This window comes from Halichoerus grypus, chromosome 6 (genome assembly GCF_964656455.1).
Source record: "Halichoerus grypus chromosome 6, mHalGry1.hap1.1, whole genome shotgun sequence".
In the NCBI taxonomy this organism is placed as follows: domain Eukaryota; kingdom Metazoa; phylum Chordata; class Mammalia; order Carnivora; family Phocidae; genus Halichoerus; species Halichoerus grypus.
Genome location: NC_135717.1, coordinates 24,369,740 through 24,386,565, shown reverse-complemented (window position 1 = coordinate 24,386,565; position 16,826 = coordinate 24,369,740). Strand labels below are relative to the sequence as shown.

General features: G+C 42.4%; 1 protein-coding gene across 2 annotated transcripts in view; it reads right to left on the bottom strand.

Moving 5' to 3' along the window:
* LOC144382261 (uncharacterized) overlaps nt 1–12,833 on the bottom strand; it is a 37,045-nt gene extending 24,212 nt beyond the window's left edge. Inside the window, exons 1-6 of one of the 2 annotated variants that reach the window (XM_078074740.1) lie at nt 12,213–12,833; nt 9,417–9,498; nt 8,761–8,862; nt 6,913–7,104; nt 1,890–2,017; nt 716–815 (exon numbers count right to left, since the gene is read on the bottom strand). The gene's annotated coding sequence lies outside the window, so the exon portion shown is untranslated. Of the gene's footprint in view, nt 1–715; nt 816–1,889; nt 2,018–3,424; nt 3,839–6,912; nt 7,105–8,760; nt 8,863–9,416; nt 9,499–12,212 lie in introns of those variants that run through there. The other variant, XM_078074741.1, reaches the window with a different exon arrangement.
* Nucleotides 12,834–16,826: the final 3,993 nt, after the last annotated feature.

Here is a 16,826-nt window from a genome sequence, read left to right as displayed (position 1 = left end):
CTCAGCCTCCATGTCCTTCTCTGATGTGGGGACAGCACGGCTTCATTCCTCAGGGCATGGCTCTCAAGATTCATCGAGATCATTCATATAAACCACGAAGCTCGTTTCAACTGATTTTTATTCCTATCATTATCATCACCATTTTCACTATTATTGTAGGTAGAGTTCTGTGGGCATTAAATCAATGGTGGTGATTAACTACGTTCCTATTATTCATGTCGCTTCTACAGGGCACAGGGCCTTGTCCAGAGTAGGTGCTCAGCACACAGTGAATCAATGAATGCTTGCTCTGGAGCCAGACTGCTCAGATTCCCATTCTGGCTCCACCACTTAACAGCTTTGTGATCAGGCAACTTATTTAATCTCCTTATGCTTGTTTCTTTCCCTGTAAAAAAGGGTCTCAGAGTCCTTAATTAATGAGGTTGCTGTGAGGGGGGTGAAATGAGCCGGCAGGTAGGAAGGGCTCAGAAATTAGGAGATGGGCAGCAGTAGCCCCAGCTGCAAGCCACACTCACAAGCATCATGTTCTGTCACACATGGTTGAGGCCACACTGCTCTCTGGTGGCCACACAGTGTAAATGCACATGCACACCCCGGGGGGGCCCCCCTCCACCCTAGGTCCAAGGTTGGAGAGACAGGACCGGGAGGAAGGTTTCCCCGCACCTGCCTTGGTGCCCACACACAGACACGATGACCTCTGTGTCCTCCTCCTTACCTCCCTTCGAATTGGGTCCAGGCTGCTCACCACAGCTGATTCAGCCACAGCCGGGTGTTCGGCCAGGGCATTCTCCACCTCTGCGGGCCCGATGCGGTACCTGCAGGATCAATGGCTCCTTGGTTTCTGAGTGGCTGCCAGGGCCGGGTGACCCAGGCCCTCAAGTCTCATGTTTTGGAGGGTCACCTCGTCCCTTGTCACATAGGATAACTGTCACAGGAAGCCAGATACCTGTGCCCTGGCTCTGTCATGGGCCCCAAACGTGAAGAATGGGCACTCCGTGCTGAGAAATACAACACTCACATGCTCCCCAGAGTTTCTCACCTCACTGTCTCTGCTCAGGGAGGAGGGTGAATGTTTAGTCCTCCCCGAGCTCTGGGGCTGGGCTCAAGCAGCTTCCCTTGGCATGAAACCTAGTAGAAGCCTCGGCCTTTATCTTAAACATTCATGCAAATTCTGCATACTCTTCCCCATTATATTAGCATGTTTTAGAAATTTAAAAGGTAAACACACTCAACTTCCCTGAAATATCCAAGAGAACTTGTTACTCTGGTACAATGTGTCATTTTTTTTTTCTTCCAAATCACGTTAAGGTTTAGGGACGACTGACTTGGAGCCAGACAGCTTTGGTAAATCTTGGTTGTACCCAGCACTCTTTGAAACTTTAAGGAACTTTATTCACTAGTCAGTAACCCAGTTCCTTCATCTGTAAAATGGCAAAATTGCATCTACCTTCTAGCATTGAGAGCTGGGTTATATAAAGCACTGCAGAGTGTGCGTCCCCATAGTAAGTGCCTCATAAAGGTTTATGTTGTTGTTATCTATTATTAAAATTTTCAGTGATTGTTGTGTCCCATTAGAGGAGCCAAACATAGAGGAAGCTTCCTCAACCAAAAAGGGCCTAAGTAACGTCTTCCTTCCAAATTCCTTAAATTGCATAATGTCTCATTATGGTTCGCCTTGCAGACCTCTTGAACTACATTTTGATAGACTTTTCTGGATGCAGGGCTTGGGGGAGGTACACAGGTATCCCCAGAAAAGGGCCCCACGGACAGAGCTCTGCTCAGAGTTAGACTGAGCTAACCATCACCAAGCTTGGATGAATGTCAGAACAAGCTAGATCCCATGAGGCATGTGAGGGTGATGCCTCCCGGCTCAGGTCAGCCATACCTACCCAGAGGCATTGATGATGTCATCGTTCCTCCCCAGGAACCAGATGTAGCCCTCTTCATCCATAGTTGCTCTATCTCCAGAGTTGTAAAAGTCCCCACACGCCACTTCGGCTGTCTTTACTGGGTTGTCCTGCAAAGACAACAATACCCCTTTGTTGAAGGCAATGAGTTTAGAGATGATGAGCCACAACCTGGTGCTCAGATCTGGGTCTGGATCCCGCTCCTGGCTCTACTTGGCACCTGGGCAAGTTTTGTAATCTCTCTGAGTCTATTTTCATTATATCCAAGTACTCAATGAACACTACTTGTCAATTAGTGAACAATATTGAGCCAATTTTAAGGATAATTTCTTAAAGTAACAACTCACTTTTGTGTGGCACTCTAGTATAACAAAATTTCCACTAGAACATGGACCCTGTGTATTTTATTTACTTGTTCTCAGCTTAGCATTCACATAGCGCCTGGACAAATGAGAGGTGTCAATAAACTTTTGTTAAATGAATTTCCTTCCCAAAATACTACATCATCTGATCCTCCCAGAAAACCTACAAGGCTTTTATTTTTCTAATTAAACTGTTTATTTTAAGATCATTGTATATTTGCAGGGTACCTGGGTGGCTCATTCGGTTGGGCGGATAACTCTTGATTTCTGCTCAGGTCATAATCTCAGGGTTGTGAGATCGAGCCCTGTGTAGGGCTCTGCACTCAGCATGGAGCCTGCTTGAGATTCTCTGTCTCCCTCCACCCCTTCCCTAACTAATGCACACATGCATGAATACATGTTCTCTCTCTCTCTCTCAAATAAATAAATAAATAAATCTTTTTTAAAAAGACAATTATATATTTGCATGCAGTTATAAGAAATAACACAGAGAGATCCTGTGTGCCACTTACTCAGTTTTCTCCAATGGTAGCATCTTGCAAAACTACAGTTCAATATCACAACCAGGATATTGACATTGCTACAGTCCACCAATCTCACTTAGATCTCCCAGTTTACTTTTACTTTTTTGTGTGTGTCTACGTGTATTTTATCAAATGTGCATCCCCCACCAGAGTCAAGTTACAGAAGACTCCCGTCATCCTGAGGATCTCCTGTGTTGCTCTTTTATATCTACACCCATCTCCCTCATCTTTTCCCTCCCTCCAAATCCCTAAGCCCTTGACAGGGACTGATCTATTCCCTAGTTTTATAATTTTGTCACTTTAAGAATGTTACATAAATGGAATCCTATAGTATGTAATCTTTTGGGACTAGCTCTGTTTTTATTTTTTTCACTCAGTATAATTTTCTGGAAATTCATCCAGCTTCTTATGTTCATCAATACTTTGTTCTATTTACTGCTAAATGGTACTTCATGTTATGGATGAACCACAGTTTGGGTGTCAACCCATTGAAGGGCATCTGGGTTGTTTCCAGTTTGGGGCTATTGTGAATAAAGCTGCTCTCAACATTCATGTGCAGGTTTTATGTGAGGCTAGATTTTTATAGGCCATAACAGAAGAAATGAATGCTCAGAGAAGCACAATAACTCACTCAAAGTCACTCAGCTGGTCAGTGGTAGGGTTGGTATTTGAATTTAATTCTTGCTCCACAGCCTTTGTACTCAACCACTAAGCAATGTGTTGAGATCATCCCTCTCATGAAACACGAAATGATTTGAAAAGGGTCCAGGAAAAAAAAAAAAAAAAAAACATTGAATGACATCCCATTTTAGGTTCCCTTCCAATTGTTCTGATTGTATTAAGGAGACTGTCTGACATGTTTTTAAAAGCTCTGGAACTACCAAGAGTAAGTTTCAGGACTGGAGCTTTTAGTGGGAACAGGGTTTAGCTAGAATTCAAGAAAAATTGTTTTGTTTGCATTGTAGTTATAGTTTAATTGCCTTCTGTTTTTGGCAAATCATACTGTTTTCCATTTGTGATACCGATTAACTTTTTAAAAAACATATGTTTTATTTTTTTTAAAGATTTTATTTATTTATTTGACAGAGAGAGACACAGCGAGAGAGGGAACACAAGCAAGGGGAGTGGGAGAGGGAGAAGCAGGCTTCCCGCGGAGCAGGGAGCCCGATGCGGGGCTCTATCCCAGGACCCTGGGATCATGACCTGAACCGAAGGCAGATGCTTAACGACTGAGCCACTCAGGTGCCCCCAAAAAACAGATGTTTTAAAGTAAAATAATGATTATTGTGTGCATCTTTTCTAACCTATCTGGGGGGCTGCCTGAAGGACAGGTGCAAGGAACTCACTTTATGTAACTCAGAAAAAAGCAGCAAGCACGGCTCATAGAAGCTACCAGGCAAACTACAAAAGTGAAGTTGCCTGAAGTAAGAGATTATGGGTGGAGATATACAATAGGCCATCAAGGTCTGGGGGAGATGCTGGAGTGAGTTTTGGGGGGGTTTTTGTTTTTTGTCTTTGAAATTAGGATGTTCAAGACAGCTATATGCATGGGGGAATTAAGACAGCCATGAACATGCCTGGGCAAGATGCATGCTCAGCAAAGTCCTGAGAAAACCTTAAGCTTTCATCTCAGGCTGATCCCTAGGCTCAGAGCAAGTCCAGCTAAGTGGTGAAGGAGTATCCCAGCACAGAGCCAATCTGCACAGTGGTTGTTCTCTCTTCTTTTTTGGTTGGTGATGTTTTTCTTTGTTCATTTGAGCTCCTGTCCCTCAAGGAAATCTCTGTCAAAACATTAACTGAACACGAGCTAAAGGATCAGAAACCTCAGTAATCACACATGACAAACAATAGTCTTTAAAGAATCTGCAAAAGTACCACAACAAAGGACTACGATAGCCTTCAACAGTCCAAAATCAAAAACAAAACAATGAAACCCCAGCAACCTCAACCCCCAGGGAAGTGGGAGAATCTGATTTCTAGAGTTCACTCATATGTGGAATTTAAGAAACAAAACAAATGAACATTGGGGAAAAAAGAGGGGAAAGCTAAGAAACTGACTCTTAACTGTAGAGAACAAAGTGATGGTAACCAGAGGGGGGGGGGGCAGGGGGATGGGTGAAATAGGTGATGGGGATTAAGGAGTGCACTCCTTAGGATGAGCACTGGCTGATGTATGTAAGTGATGAATCACTAAATTCTGTACCTGAAACTAATATTGCACTGTATGTTGACTAAGTGGAATTTAAATAAAAACTTGGAAGAAATAATAAGTCAAACGTGTTAAATGATCAAAAACTAAGAGAAAAAATGAACAAAGAACTAAAAAACAGAAAAAATTATATATGGACAAAAGAAATTAAAAAATGATTCTATTTAGAATAGCAACAAAATGAATATAATACTAAGAATAAATTTAGTCAAGAAAGTGAAAGACTTGTACACTGAAAAATAAAAATTTTTGCTGAAAGAAATGAAAGAAGGTATCAATAAATGGAAAGACATACTGTATTAATTGGAGACTTAATATTAAGATGACAATACTACCCAAAGCCATCTTCAGGTTCAATGCACTCCCTATCAAAATCTCAGTGGTATAGAAATATTCATCCTAAAATTCATATGAGATCTTGACGGATCCCAAATAGCCAAGACAATCTTTTAAAGGGAGAAGAAAGTTCTTCTTTTCAGGGAGAAGAGCTTACACTACTGATTTTTAAACTTACTGCAAAACTATAGATTTCATATGAAATCTTGACAGATCCCAGATAGCCAAGACAAACTTTTAAAGGGAGAAGAAAGTTCTTCTTTCCAGGGAGAAGAGCTTACACTACTGATTTTTAAACTTACTGCAAAACTATAGATTTCATATGAAATCTTGACAGATCCCAGATAGCCAAGACAATCTTTTAAAGGGAGAAGAAAGTTCTTCTTTCCAGGGAGAAGAGCTTACACTACTGATTTTTAAACTTACTGCAAAACTATACTGGAAATAATCTAAATGTCTATTAAGAAATTGATGGATATACAAAATATGGTACACCCATACAAAACTGGCATAAAAAAAAAAAAAGACACATAGATGATTGGAATAAAATAGAGAACCCAGAAAGAAATCCTCACATATATTGTCAATGGCTTTTAGGCAAAAATGCCAAGACCATTCAGTGGGAAGAGTCAATCTTTTCAACAAATGGCACTGAGAAACTTAGATGTTCAGATGCAAATGAATGCAGTTACCTTATACACCATATACACAAATTAACTCAAAATGGATCAAAAACCTAAACACAAGAGCTAAAATTCTGAAACTCTTAGAAGAAAACATAGGGGGAAGTCTTCATGATTTTGGATTTGACAATTATTTATTGACTATGACACCGAAAGCACAGGAAACAAAAGAAAAAAATAGATAAAATGTTCCTCATCAAATTTTTAGAATTTTACTTGAAAGGACACTATCAAAAGAGTGAAAAGACAATGCACTGAATGGGAGAAAATATTTGCAAAGCATATATCTTATGAGGGGTTCATATTCAGAATATATAAAGAGCTCTTACAAATCAACAACAAAACAAACAACCCAATTTTAAAAATAGGCAAAGGACTTGAATAGACAATTCTCCAGAGAAGGTACACAAATGGCCAATAAGCACATGAAAAGATGCTCAACATCACTAGTCATTAGGGAGATGAAAATCAAAACCACAATGAGATACCACATCACATGCGGTAGAATGACTATTATACACACAAAACAAACAAACAAACCTGAAAATAACAAGGTTTAGCAAGGATATGGAGAAACCGGAACACTTGTACGTTGCTGATAGAAATATAAAATGGTGCAGCCACTGTGGAAAACATTTTGGCAGTTCCTCAAAAAGTTAAATACAGGGGCGCCAGGGTGGCTCAGTCATTGGGCGTCTGCCTTTGGCTCGGGTCATGATCCCAGGGTCCTGGCATCAAGCCCCACATCAGGCTCCCTGCTCAGCGTGGAGTCTGCTTCTCCCTCTCCCACTCCCCCCTGCTTATATTCCCTCTTTCACTGTCTCGCTGTCTCTCTCTCTCTGTCAAATAAATAAATAAAATCTTTTAAAAAAAAGTTAAATATAGAATTACCATATGATGCAGCAATTCCACTTTCAGGTATATATCCAAAAGAAGTGAAAGCAGGAACTCAAAACGGATACTTGCACACCAATGTTCATTGCAGCATTATTCACAGTAGCCAAAAGATGGAAATAATCTAAATGTCTATTAAGAAATTGATGGATATACAAAATATGGTACACCCATACAATACCATTCAGCCTGAAAAAAAATGACATTTGGTCACACGCTACAACATGGATGAACCTTGAAAACATGTGCTAGGTGAGATAAGCCAGACACAAAAGGGCAAATGTTGTAAAATTCCACTTAATAGAGGTAACTAAAATAGGCAAATTCTTAAAGCCAAAAAGTGTATTAAAGGTTACCAAATGCTGGGGATATGAGGAGGAGGGGGGAGTTATTATTTAATGGGAACAGAGTCTCCATTTGGGATGGAAAAAATTTCTGGAGATGCATGGTGGTAACTGTACAATGTTGTGATTTACTCAGTGCTGCTGAATTGTATGCTTAAAAATGGTGAAAAGGGTAAATTTTATATATTTTACCTCAGTAAAGAAAAGAAAGGAAAAAAGCAAACAAATCTCAGTGGAGGAGTGACAACATATAGTCAAGAGAGCATGTGAAATGGGGTATATATCTACATAGGTGTGGGCATAGAGGAGGACATCTTTGTAAAATAAAATATGTTATTTCCAACTAAAAAAAAAAACTGATGTTGCTCTGGACCATCCCAGTTTAATTTAACCAGAATCTCTATGGTTGGATCCAAGAATTATTTTTTTAAATCTTCTCAACTGATTCTAACATACAGGCAGGGTTGAGAACCACTGATCTATATATCTGTTACTCTGTTTATTTTCTCTTTTATCCAAGCCTAAAATCGTACTACTGTGAATTAAGGCTAGGGCCTGCATTATTTGCTTTTGGTCAGTAATGGCACAAAAGGAGCAGCACCACCCACCCCCAAGGCATAGAGTGAGGCCAACAGGGACACCAACGGTTGTTCCTGTGGAGAAAGGAGACGGGTCTGAGATCAACTTCAAGGTCTGTCCACTCTCCCCTGACAATCTTGGAAGCTGAGAATTTGGTCAAGAGTTTCAGGTTTCCTTAGAGCCTGTCACAGTTTTATGTAATCCCTGGATTTCTTACGTAGGGTTTGGGAACCAAAAAGATGTGGGCTTGAATCCTAGACCTGCCATTTATTTGACGTGGGGAAAACATACAAAGCTTCCAATCTGCAGTTTCTTCCTCTGTGAAGTGGGGGCACCACTGTCCTCTCTGGAGGCTCAGCAAGGTTAACAGATTTGTGCACAGCCTGTTGGTAAGTGGGACTGTAGGATCTGAACTCAGTCAAAGCTTCCTGCATACTCAACCTCAAGAGATCATTGGACGGGCGCCTGGGTGGCTCAGTCGTTAGGCTTCTGCCTTCGGCTCAGGTCATGATCCCAGGGTCCCGGGATCAAGTCCCACATCGGGCTCCCTGCTCAGCGGGAAGCCTGCTTCTCCCTCTCCCACGCCCCCTGCTTGTGTTCCTTCTCTCACTGTGTCTTTCTCTGTCAAATAAATAAATAAAATCTTTAAAAAAAAAAAAAGAGATCATTGGAACCCAAGTCTAGGGTGCTTCTTTCTACCCTGTCAACACTTAAGTGTCAGACGGTTTCGGACAGGAAAGGATGTGAGAACACACTAGGAGCTTAGAGATTAGTTAGAAGAGGCTTCATTGAGTTGGAGTGACTGAAGGGAGGTGTGAAGAAGGCTCGTGTTGCGGAGTTGTATCCACCCCCTTAGCACCCACACTGCTCCCTGAAGGGGTTTTGGGGGCCTGGAAGTGGGCAGGTGAGGATCACCACTTACTTCGTAGCCCATGAAGAGGCCAATGGGCTTGGTGGGCTTCATCCTGATGCCAGTGTTGCCTTCAGTGTTGAACGGCAGGCTGTTGCCCTTGTCGTCAATGATCTGGAGCAACAGGCGTGTGAATCCCACCCTGCAGGGTCACCCCAACACGCCTGCCCCACCCACACAGTACCGGACTATTTGTGTGACACTGGTGAGAATAAATGGGGGGAGGAGCCCTGTTGGGAAATAGATTACAGCTGTCAGAAGAGTTTGAAGTCAGGAAGTGGTGAAACCCAAGTTATGGGTCTACTGGTCTCATGGACATGCAGACGTGGCAAACGTGTCTTCAAGCTAGAAAACACAGATCAGGGAAAACTAGAAGCACCAGCTGATGGAGAGAGCTGCCAGGGCTCCCTCCAGGTGCTCTGGTCCCATCTGTTGTGTATGAGGCTTCCGGCTGCCAGGCTGAGCAGCATTCATGCCCAGGATACTGCAGTTCTCAACTGAAGCCTCCCCAGGAAATCGGCGGGAAAACAGGAGGAGAGGAAGAAGGACAACAACTGGGGTGGGGGTGGGGTGGAGTGGGCACAGCTGGTTCTGTCACCTGGTGTCCCACAATTGTCCAATCCCAGCTGAGCCCTAACTGCACCCAGCAAATGCCTTTAGGACCAGACCTGGACGTCGAAGGCGGGGGATGCCTTCCCCGATGGAACCCGGCTTGATCTTCATTCCACGGAGAGTGCCACAACTTACTCCCTATTCATAAAAGAAAGAAAATGGGGTTGGTCAAAGAGTCCAGGCTGATTACAAAGCATTAAGAACCACACACAGCATCCTCACTCATCCATGTCATTCGATGCTATGCAAAGAACCCTTATGGGGAAGCTAGAAGGCCCAGATTCTAGGTGCAAGGCATTGACCCAATTCTGGTCAGCAGATATTCACCACACCTGACATGGACTGGGCCTGTGCTAGCTCCTGGGGCTACCCGGTCCAGTGGGAGGGGCCAAAAAAGAAGCAAAGGGGTGAGCCCGGGGCTGTGGGCATGTAATGTGAGGTGTGGAGTACGCACTGTATGTCAGACATGTGTCCGTTTGTTAGAGGAAGGCCATGACATCATTTAACATTGACTCAGGCTGTTAAACAGTGATAGGAACACTGTCTCAACGACTCAGAGCTGTGCTGAGAATATTCAGATTGTGTTGTCCCCTCTGCTAGGCAACTGCCCCACCCCCATTTATCTTCCTGATGAACTTTATTCCTCCTTTATGGTACTCTAAAATATCTTTCTAAAGCTAAGCCAGACCAGGATTTGAATCTTTTTTTTTTTTCTTTTTAAGATTTTGTGTGTTTATTTGAGAGAGAGAAAAACGAGAGACAGAGTAGGGGTGGAGGGGGAGGGGCAGAGGGAGAGGGAGAAGCAGACTCCCCAGCTGAGCAGGGAGCCCAATGCGGGGCTCGATCCCAGGACCCCAGGACCACCACCCAAGCCAAAGGCAAATGCTTAACCGACTGAGCCACCCAAGGATTTGAATCTTGACTCCAGCTATGTGCCAATTAATCCCCTTTCATCTTCTCCTCTGTAAAGGGGGGTAATTACAACACTTAGCTCTCATAGTACCTGTGAGTGTGTGGAAAACTCTTCACACAGTGCCTGGCACACCAAGTTAGTTCCATAAACAGTTACAACTAGCTATTATCCTGGCCCCAAGAAAAGTCAGTTGGGAGATTCTCCTTCTGTAGTATTTCTTCCCACACTTCCATTGTAGCCAACAGAGCATTATACTTCTTTTTTTTAAAAATATTTATCCATTTATTTTAGAGAGAGAGAAAGAGCTCAAGAGTGCTTGAATGGGGTTTGGGGGGCAGAGGGAGAGAGAGTCTTAAGCAGACTCCCTGCTGAGCATGGAGCTCTATGCGGGGGCTCAATCCCACGACCCATGAGATCACCACCTAAGCTGAAACCAAGAGTCGGAAGCTCAACCCACTGAGCCAACCAGGAGCTCCCAATTATACTTATTTTTGCTTGTCTGTTTCCCTCAGTGGATAACAAGCATCCTGAGAATAGAGATTGCCCCATTCATCTCTACTATCCTAGCATCTAGGGCAACACTTACTTAAAAACAAGAGTAACGGCAAGGTGAGCATGTACAAGAGGTTGGACATTGTAGCCAGAGCTTTATATACTTCCTTTCATTTCCCTTATCACAACCCAGCGAGACTGGCTTATATTTCCATTTTGGAGACAGAGAAGCAGAGACTCTGGAAGGTTCAATGCTATGCCAATGGTCTTGAAGCCTGTAATTGGCAAGCTGAGATTTGAACTGGGGTCTGAGTTCCTGAGAGGGAAAGCTCTTTCTCCTTTGCTATGTTGCTGCTCACAGTACAGGCATGTGGAAAATGTTCCACAGATGAGTCAGTGGCTATGAAAATACTTTGTGAAATACAGCACCACCTGGGTATAAGGCAGTATTCTGTTGTTGCAAATAGTTGATACAAAGGAACCTGGATCATGGGTATATTGTAGTTCTCATCCCACCCTCCTCCTTGTCCAAATATAAACTATGAACCATACAAGAACTAACCTAGAGTCTTAATATTTCTTAGGCCTGGAAGCAGACCAATTAACTGATGATTTAAAAGCATATTTTTTTGCAAAAAAGTCAGACAAGTATGTGAATTGAGGCTAAAATAGTCATTTTGCTCCAGCTCCTGAGGTGGTAGTCATCTGTCTGTCAGTTACAGGGATAACAAGGAGGCTGGGCAAAGTGGCCCAGCAACAGAAATGACTTGAGAATTGTGTTGGAAGAAAGATACCTGCCCCTGCCCCTACTATCATTAATAACGTTTTTGTGGTTCAAGACATGCCTGATACTCTGAATGCCCTGTCACCTGGCTAGTCAGTGATGCCTTTGGGAGTCACACTGTGTGTGTGTGTGTGTGTGTGTGTGTGTGTGTGTGTGTTGGTATATACAGGAAGTTTCTGCTCCCTCCCCCACTCTAGCTAGTGTCCCACAATCAAACCTGTGTGCTGTCCACGTGAACACCAGAAATGAACTGCTGGGGCCAGCTCCTGGCTGCCTGTGGTTGCCACCCTAGGAAGGGATGAAGTAGGCAGGACTTGCAGATGGTGGGCTCCATGTAACTGGAGAGAACCTCCCATCCCGCCACCCTTCCTGGGCTCCCTAGAGCTAATGATCACAAGGATGGTAGCACCATGTCCTTACACCCCTTTTCAAAGTTTTGTCCAATAGTTTTCAGTACATTGGCCTCTTGACAAACTGATGAGCTGTGAATTGTCTTTGTGCAAATTGATTTGGGGCAAATTAGCCTAGAATTCTGAAGCCTCCCATTGGCTTCAAGCAATGCTGTGAGCAGAGTGGGGCCTCTGCACATACATGGTTCAGCTCGTCTGCTGGGCTCAGTGGCTCAGCACATCCTGACTGACCAAGAAAGTACCATCTACCTACTGTTTCTGACTGTCCGTAGACCTCGTAGAGCAGAAGACCTGTCCATTTTCTCCACTGCTCTTGATCCTCCGGCAGCAGAGCCTCCCCGCCAGCACTGCAGTGCTCCAGGGTAGGGAACCTGAGACTTAGGGGAAGGCAAAGTGACAAGAGAACTTGCAATCAGGCCTTGGATGTTCTGCCCCAGGCCCAGAGTGTTAAGAGCTCAGAGCCTCGTCATCTGGATCATTCATGCTTCTGCTTCCTCATGTTCTTACTTGCCTTTTGGGCAATTTGCTGGTGGTCAAAGCCAACTGGAAGTCACTCACTTCCTGTCAGTTCATGTTAACTCTTCTGGCAAGGGCTGGGTGGTGGTGGTGAGGCTAATGGGTTTGGATCAAAGGTTTGGATCAACTTTGGAAGTTGACATAAAAAGATGGCAAAGATGTATTTATCAGACCTTGTCTTCACATTCTCCGTGGCTATGAGGGGTATTTTATAAACTGTAATGTGATGGGGGATAAAATCCCAAGAGCATGTTAGGATGCTAACAGAACTGCATTGCCTTCTCTGAAGGGTAGGGTCATGTGAATTGAAGGGCTTTTGTATTTCTGAGCAGAGAATGCAAGTTAGAGGGTAGAAATGAATTGCCCAGGACATCAAGGAAGACTGGGATGCGTGTAAGAAAGGAGAGAAGGGTTATGGTAGCAGCCCTGAGAGAAAGAATTTCAGGGAGCCAAAAAGTTGGCTGTGAACATCTGTGGTAGGTACATTGCATGATGTAAATCCTCTTCTTCATTTTTCCCCATAAAATTTTCTGCTTATAAAAAAACAACCACAAAATAATGATGGATTCCCTGAAGGACGTGCGGAGAAGTGATTGAGGTCTGAGTACCAGGTGGCCTGGGGCTGAGCCGGGTCAGCTCTTGGGGATGAGAGAGGTAGCAGACATCTGGTTCACCTTCTCATCCTCATCACGCTGTCCTGGTACATCAGAGTCAGAGTCAGGGACAGGAGGGCTGAGTTCACTGAGGGTGTCTTCTTCATTCTTCTGTAGCTTTATCCAAAGTAGGTAAAATGGGCAGATTCTCTCATGCAGTCATTAGCTATGCTTTGGTTGTATTTTTACTGGGTTTGGACAAAGATCATCGACTGAGGAATGTTCAAAAAGTAGCTTAATATGAGCTTTGAAATACAGATGGAAACAGGATCCAAATCGCTTGAGGCTTCATGAATAAAATCAAACCTGTGTTTCAGAGTTAGCTTCATAAGGGTAGCCATAGAACACCTTAATATTTTAATTCTATATTTAAGACATGTTACTCTGATTTTTGAAGTAGCCGTTTTAATCTCAGACTCTTTAAAAGATACATAAATGCCCATAAGTTTCAAAGAGCAGATTTCAGTTTAGCTGAAATTAACCTGCAAACATGGGGAAATGCAAAAATAAAACTCTACAGTAAGATAACACTATATATCCATCAGATTGACAAAAATTAAAAACTCTGACAATAACAAATAATGCCAATGTTATGGAACAATGGGAATTCTCCTCTCCTGTTAATGGGAGCATTTCAATACTTTGGAAAATCGCATGGTAAAATGTCATGTCAGTGTGAACTAGCAATTCGTCTTCCAGAAAAATGCTACAGAAATGCATGCTTATACGCACCAGCGTACATGTACAAGAATCCAATGCAGCATGAATCACTAATAGCCCCAAAATGAAAACTACCCAGTGTCCATTAATGGTAGAACAGATAAAAAACACATGATGTTTTTATACAATGGGATATTATACAGCAATGAAAATTAACTACAGCAACCTGCAGCAACGTCGACACATCTTAAAAACATAATGCTGAGAAAAGAAGCCAAATATTACAGAGTAATATCTGATTACACACATAAAGGTCAAAAGCAAGTAAAATATGATAATTTGTTTAGGGGTATTTCCTTAGGAGGTAAACTATAAGGGAAAACAAGGAAATGAACACCATAAAAGTCAAGATAGTAAATTCCTTTAGGGAAGAAAGAGAACCATGAAGAGATCTCTGGGGTGTGGGCAATATTCTGTTTTTCTGATTCAGTGAGTGGTGACACACGCATCCTCGCCAACATTTGTTATTTCCCGTCTTGTTAATTTTAAGCATTCTGACTGGTATGAGGTGGTATCTCGTTGTGGTTTTGATTTGTATTTCCCTGATGCCGAATGAAGTGGAGCAGTTTTTCATGTGTTTGTTGGCCATTTGTATGTGTTCTTTGGAGAAATGTCTGTGCATGTCTTCTGCCCATTTCTTGACTGGACTAATTGTTTTTTGAGTGTTGAGTTTGATAAGTTCTTTATAGATCCTGGATACTAGCCCTTTATTTGATAAGACATTTGCAAATATCTTCTTCCATTCCATAGGTTGCCTTTTCTAGTTTTGCTGAGCTTTTCCTTTGCTGTGCAGAAGCTCTTTATCTTGATGAAGTTGCAATAGTTCATGTTTGCTTTTGCTCCCTTGCCTTTGTAGATGTATCTAGCAAGTAGTCGCTGCGGTTGAGGTCGAAGAACCTCCTGCCTGTGTTCTCCCCTAGGATTTTGATGGATTCCTGTCTCACAGTAAGGTCTTCCATCCATCTTGAGTTTATCTTTGTGTATGGTGCCAAAAAATGGTCCGGTTTTATTCTTCTACATGTGGCTGTCCAGTTTTCCCAGTACCATTTATTGAAGAGACTGTCCTTTTTCCACTGGATATTCTTTCCTGCTTTGTCGAAGATTAGTTGACCATAGAGTTGAGGGTCCATTTCTGGGTTCTGTCTTCTGTTCCATTGATCCATGTGTCTGTTTTTGTGCCAGAACCATAGTGTCTTGATGATTACAGCTTTGTACAATAGCTTGAAGTCTGGCATTGTGATGCCACTAGCTTTGGTTTTCGTTTTCAACATTCCTCTGGCGATGCGGGGTCTTTTCTGGTTCCATACCAATTTTAGGATTATTTGTTACACTCTGTGAAAAAAGTTGATGGTATTTTGATGGGGATTTCATCGAATGGTTAGATTACTCTGTGTAGACATTTTAACAATGTTTTTCCAATCCATGAGCATGGAACGTTTTTTCATTTCTTTGTGTCTTCCTCAATTTCTTTCCTAAGTGTTGTGTAGTTTTTGGAGTACAGATCCTTTACCTCTTTGGTTAGGTTTATTCTTAGGTATCTTATGGGTTTCAGTGCACTTGTAAATGGGATCGATTCCTTCATTTCTCTTTCTTCTGTCTCATTGTTAGTGTATGGAAATGCAACTCATTTCTGTGCATTGATTTTATATCCTGCTGAATTCTTGTATGAGTTCTAGCAATTTTGGGGCGGTCTTTTGGGTTTTCCACATAAAGTATCATGTCATCTGCAAAGAGTGAGAGTTTGACTTCTTTGCTCAGTCGGATGCCTTTTATTTCTTTTTTGTTGTTGTCTGATTGCTGAGGCTAGGACTTCTCTAGTTGAAAAACTGTGGTGAGAGTGGGCATCCCTGTCATGTTCCTGACCTTACAGGAAAAGGTCTCAGTGTTTCCCCATTGAGAATGATATTCGCTGTGGGCTTTTCATAGATGGCTTTTATGTTATTGAGGTATATCCCCTCTACCCCTATACCGTGGAGAGTTTTAATCAAGAAAGGATGCTGCATTTTGTCCAGTGCTTTTTCTGCATCAATTGAGAGGATCATATGGATCTTGACCTTTCTTTTATTAATGTGAAGTATCACATGGATTTGATTTGCGAATGTTGAACCACCCTTACAGCCCAGGAATAAATCCCACTTCGTCACGGTGAATACTCCTTTTAACGTGCTGTTGGATCCTGTGCGCTAGTATTGTGCTGAGAATTTTTGCATCCATGGGGTCTTTGTCTGTTTTTGGGATCAAGGTCATGCTGGCCTTATAGAACAAGTTTGGAAGTTTTCCTTCCATTTCTATTTTTTGAAACAGCCTCAGAAGAATAGGTATTAGTTTTTCTTTGAATGTTTGGTGGAATTCCCCTGGGAAGCCATCTGGCCCTGGACTCTTGTGTGTTGGTAGATTTTTTGATCACTGCTTCAATTTCCTTGCTGGTTATGGGTCTGTTCAGGTTTTCTATTTCTTCCTGATTCAGTTTTGGTGGTTTCTAAGTTTCCAGGAATGCATCCATTTCTTTCAGATGGCCTAATTTGTTGTCATATAGTTGCTGTGTGTGTTCTTAAGATTGTTTGTATTTCTTTGGTGTTGGTTGTGATCTGTCCTCTTTCATTCATGACATTATTATTTTGGGTCCTTTCCCCTTTCTTTTGGATAAGTGTGGCTTGAGGTTCATCAAGCTTATTAATAATTTCAAAGAACCAGCTCCTGGTTTCATTGATTGTTCTACTGTTCTTCTGGTTTCTATTTCATTGTTTTCTGCTCTAATCTCTATAATTTCTCTTCTCCTGCTTGGTTTAGGCTTTATTTGCTGTTCATTCTCCGGCTCCTTTGGGCATAAGGTTAGCTTGTGTATTGGAGACTTTCTGATTTTTTGAGGAAAGCTTGTATTGCTATGTACTTTCCTCTTAGGACCGCCTTTGCTGTCTCCCAAAGGTTTTGAACAGCTGTGTTTTCATTTTCATTCATCTCCATGAAATCTTCAATTC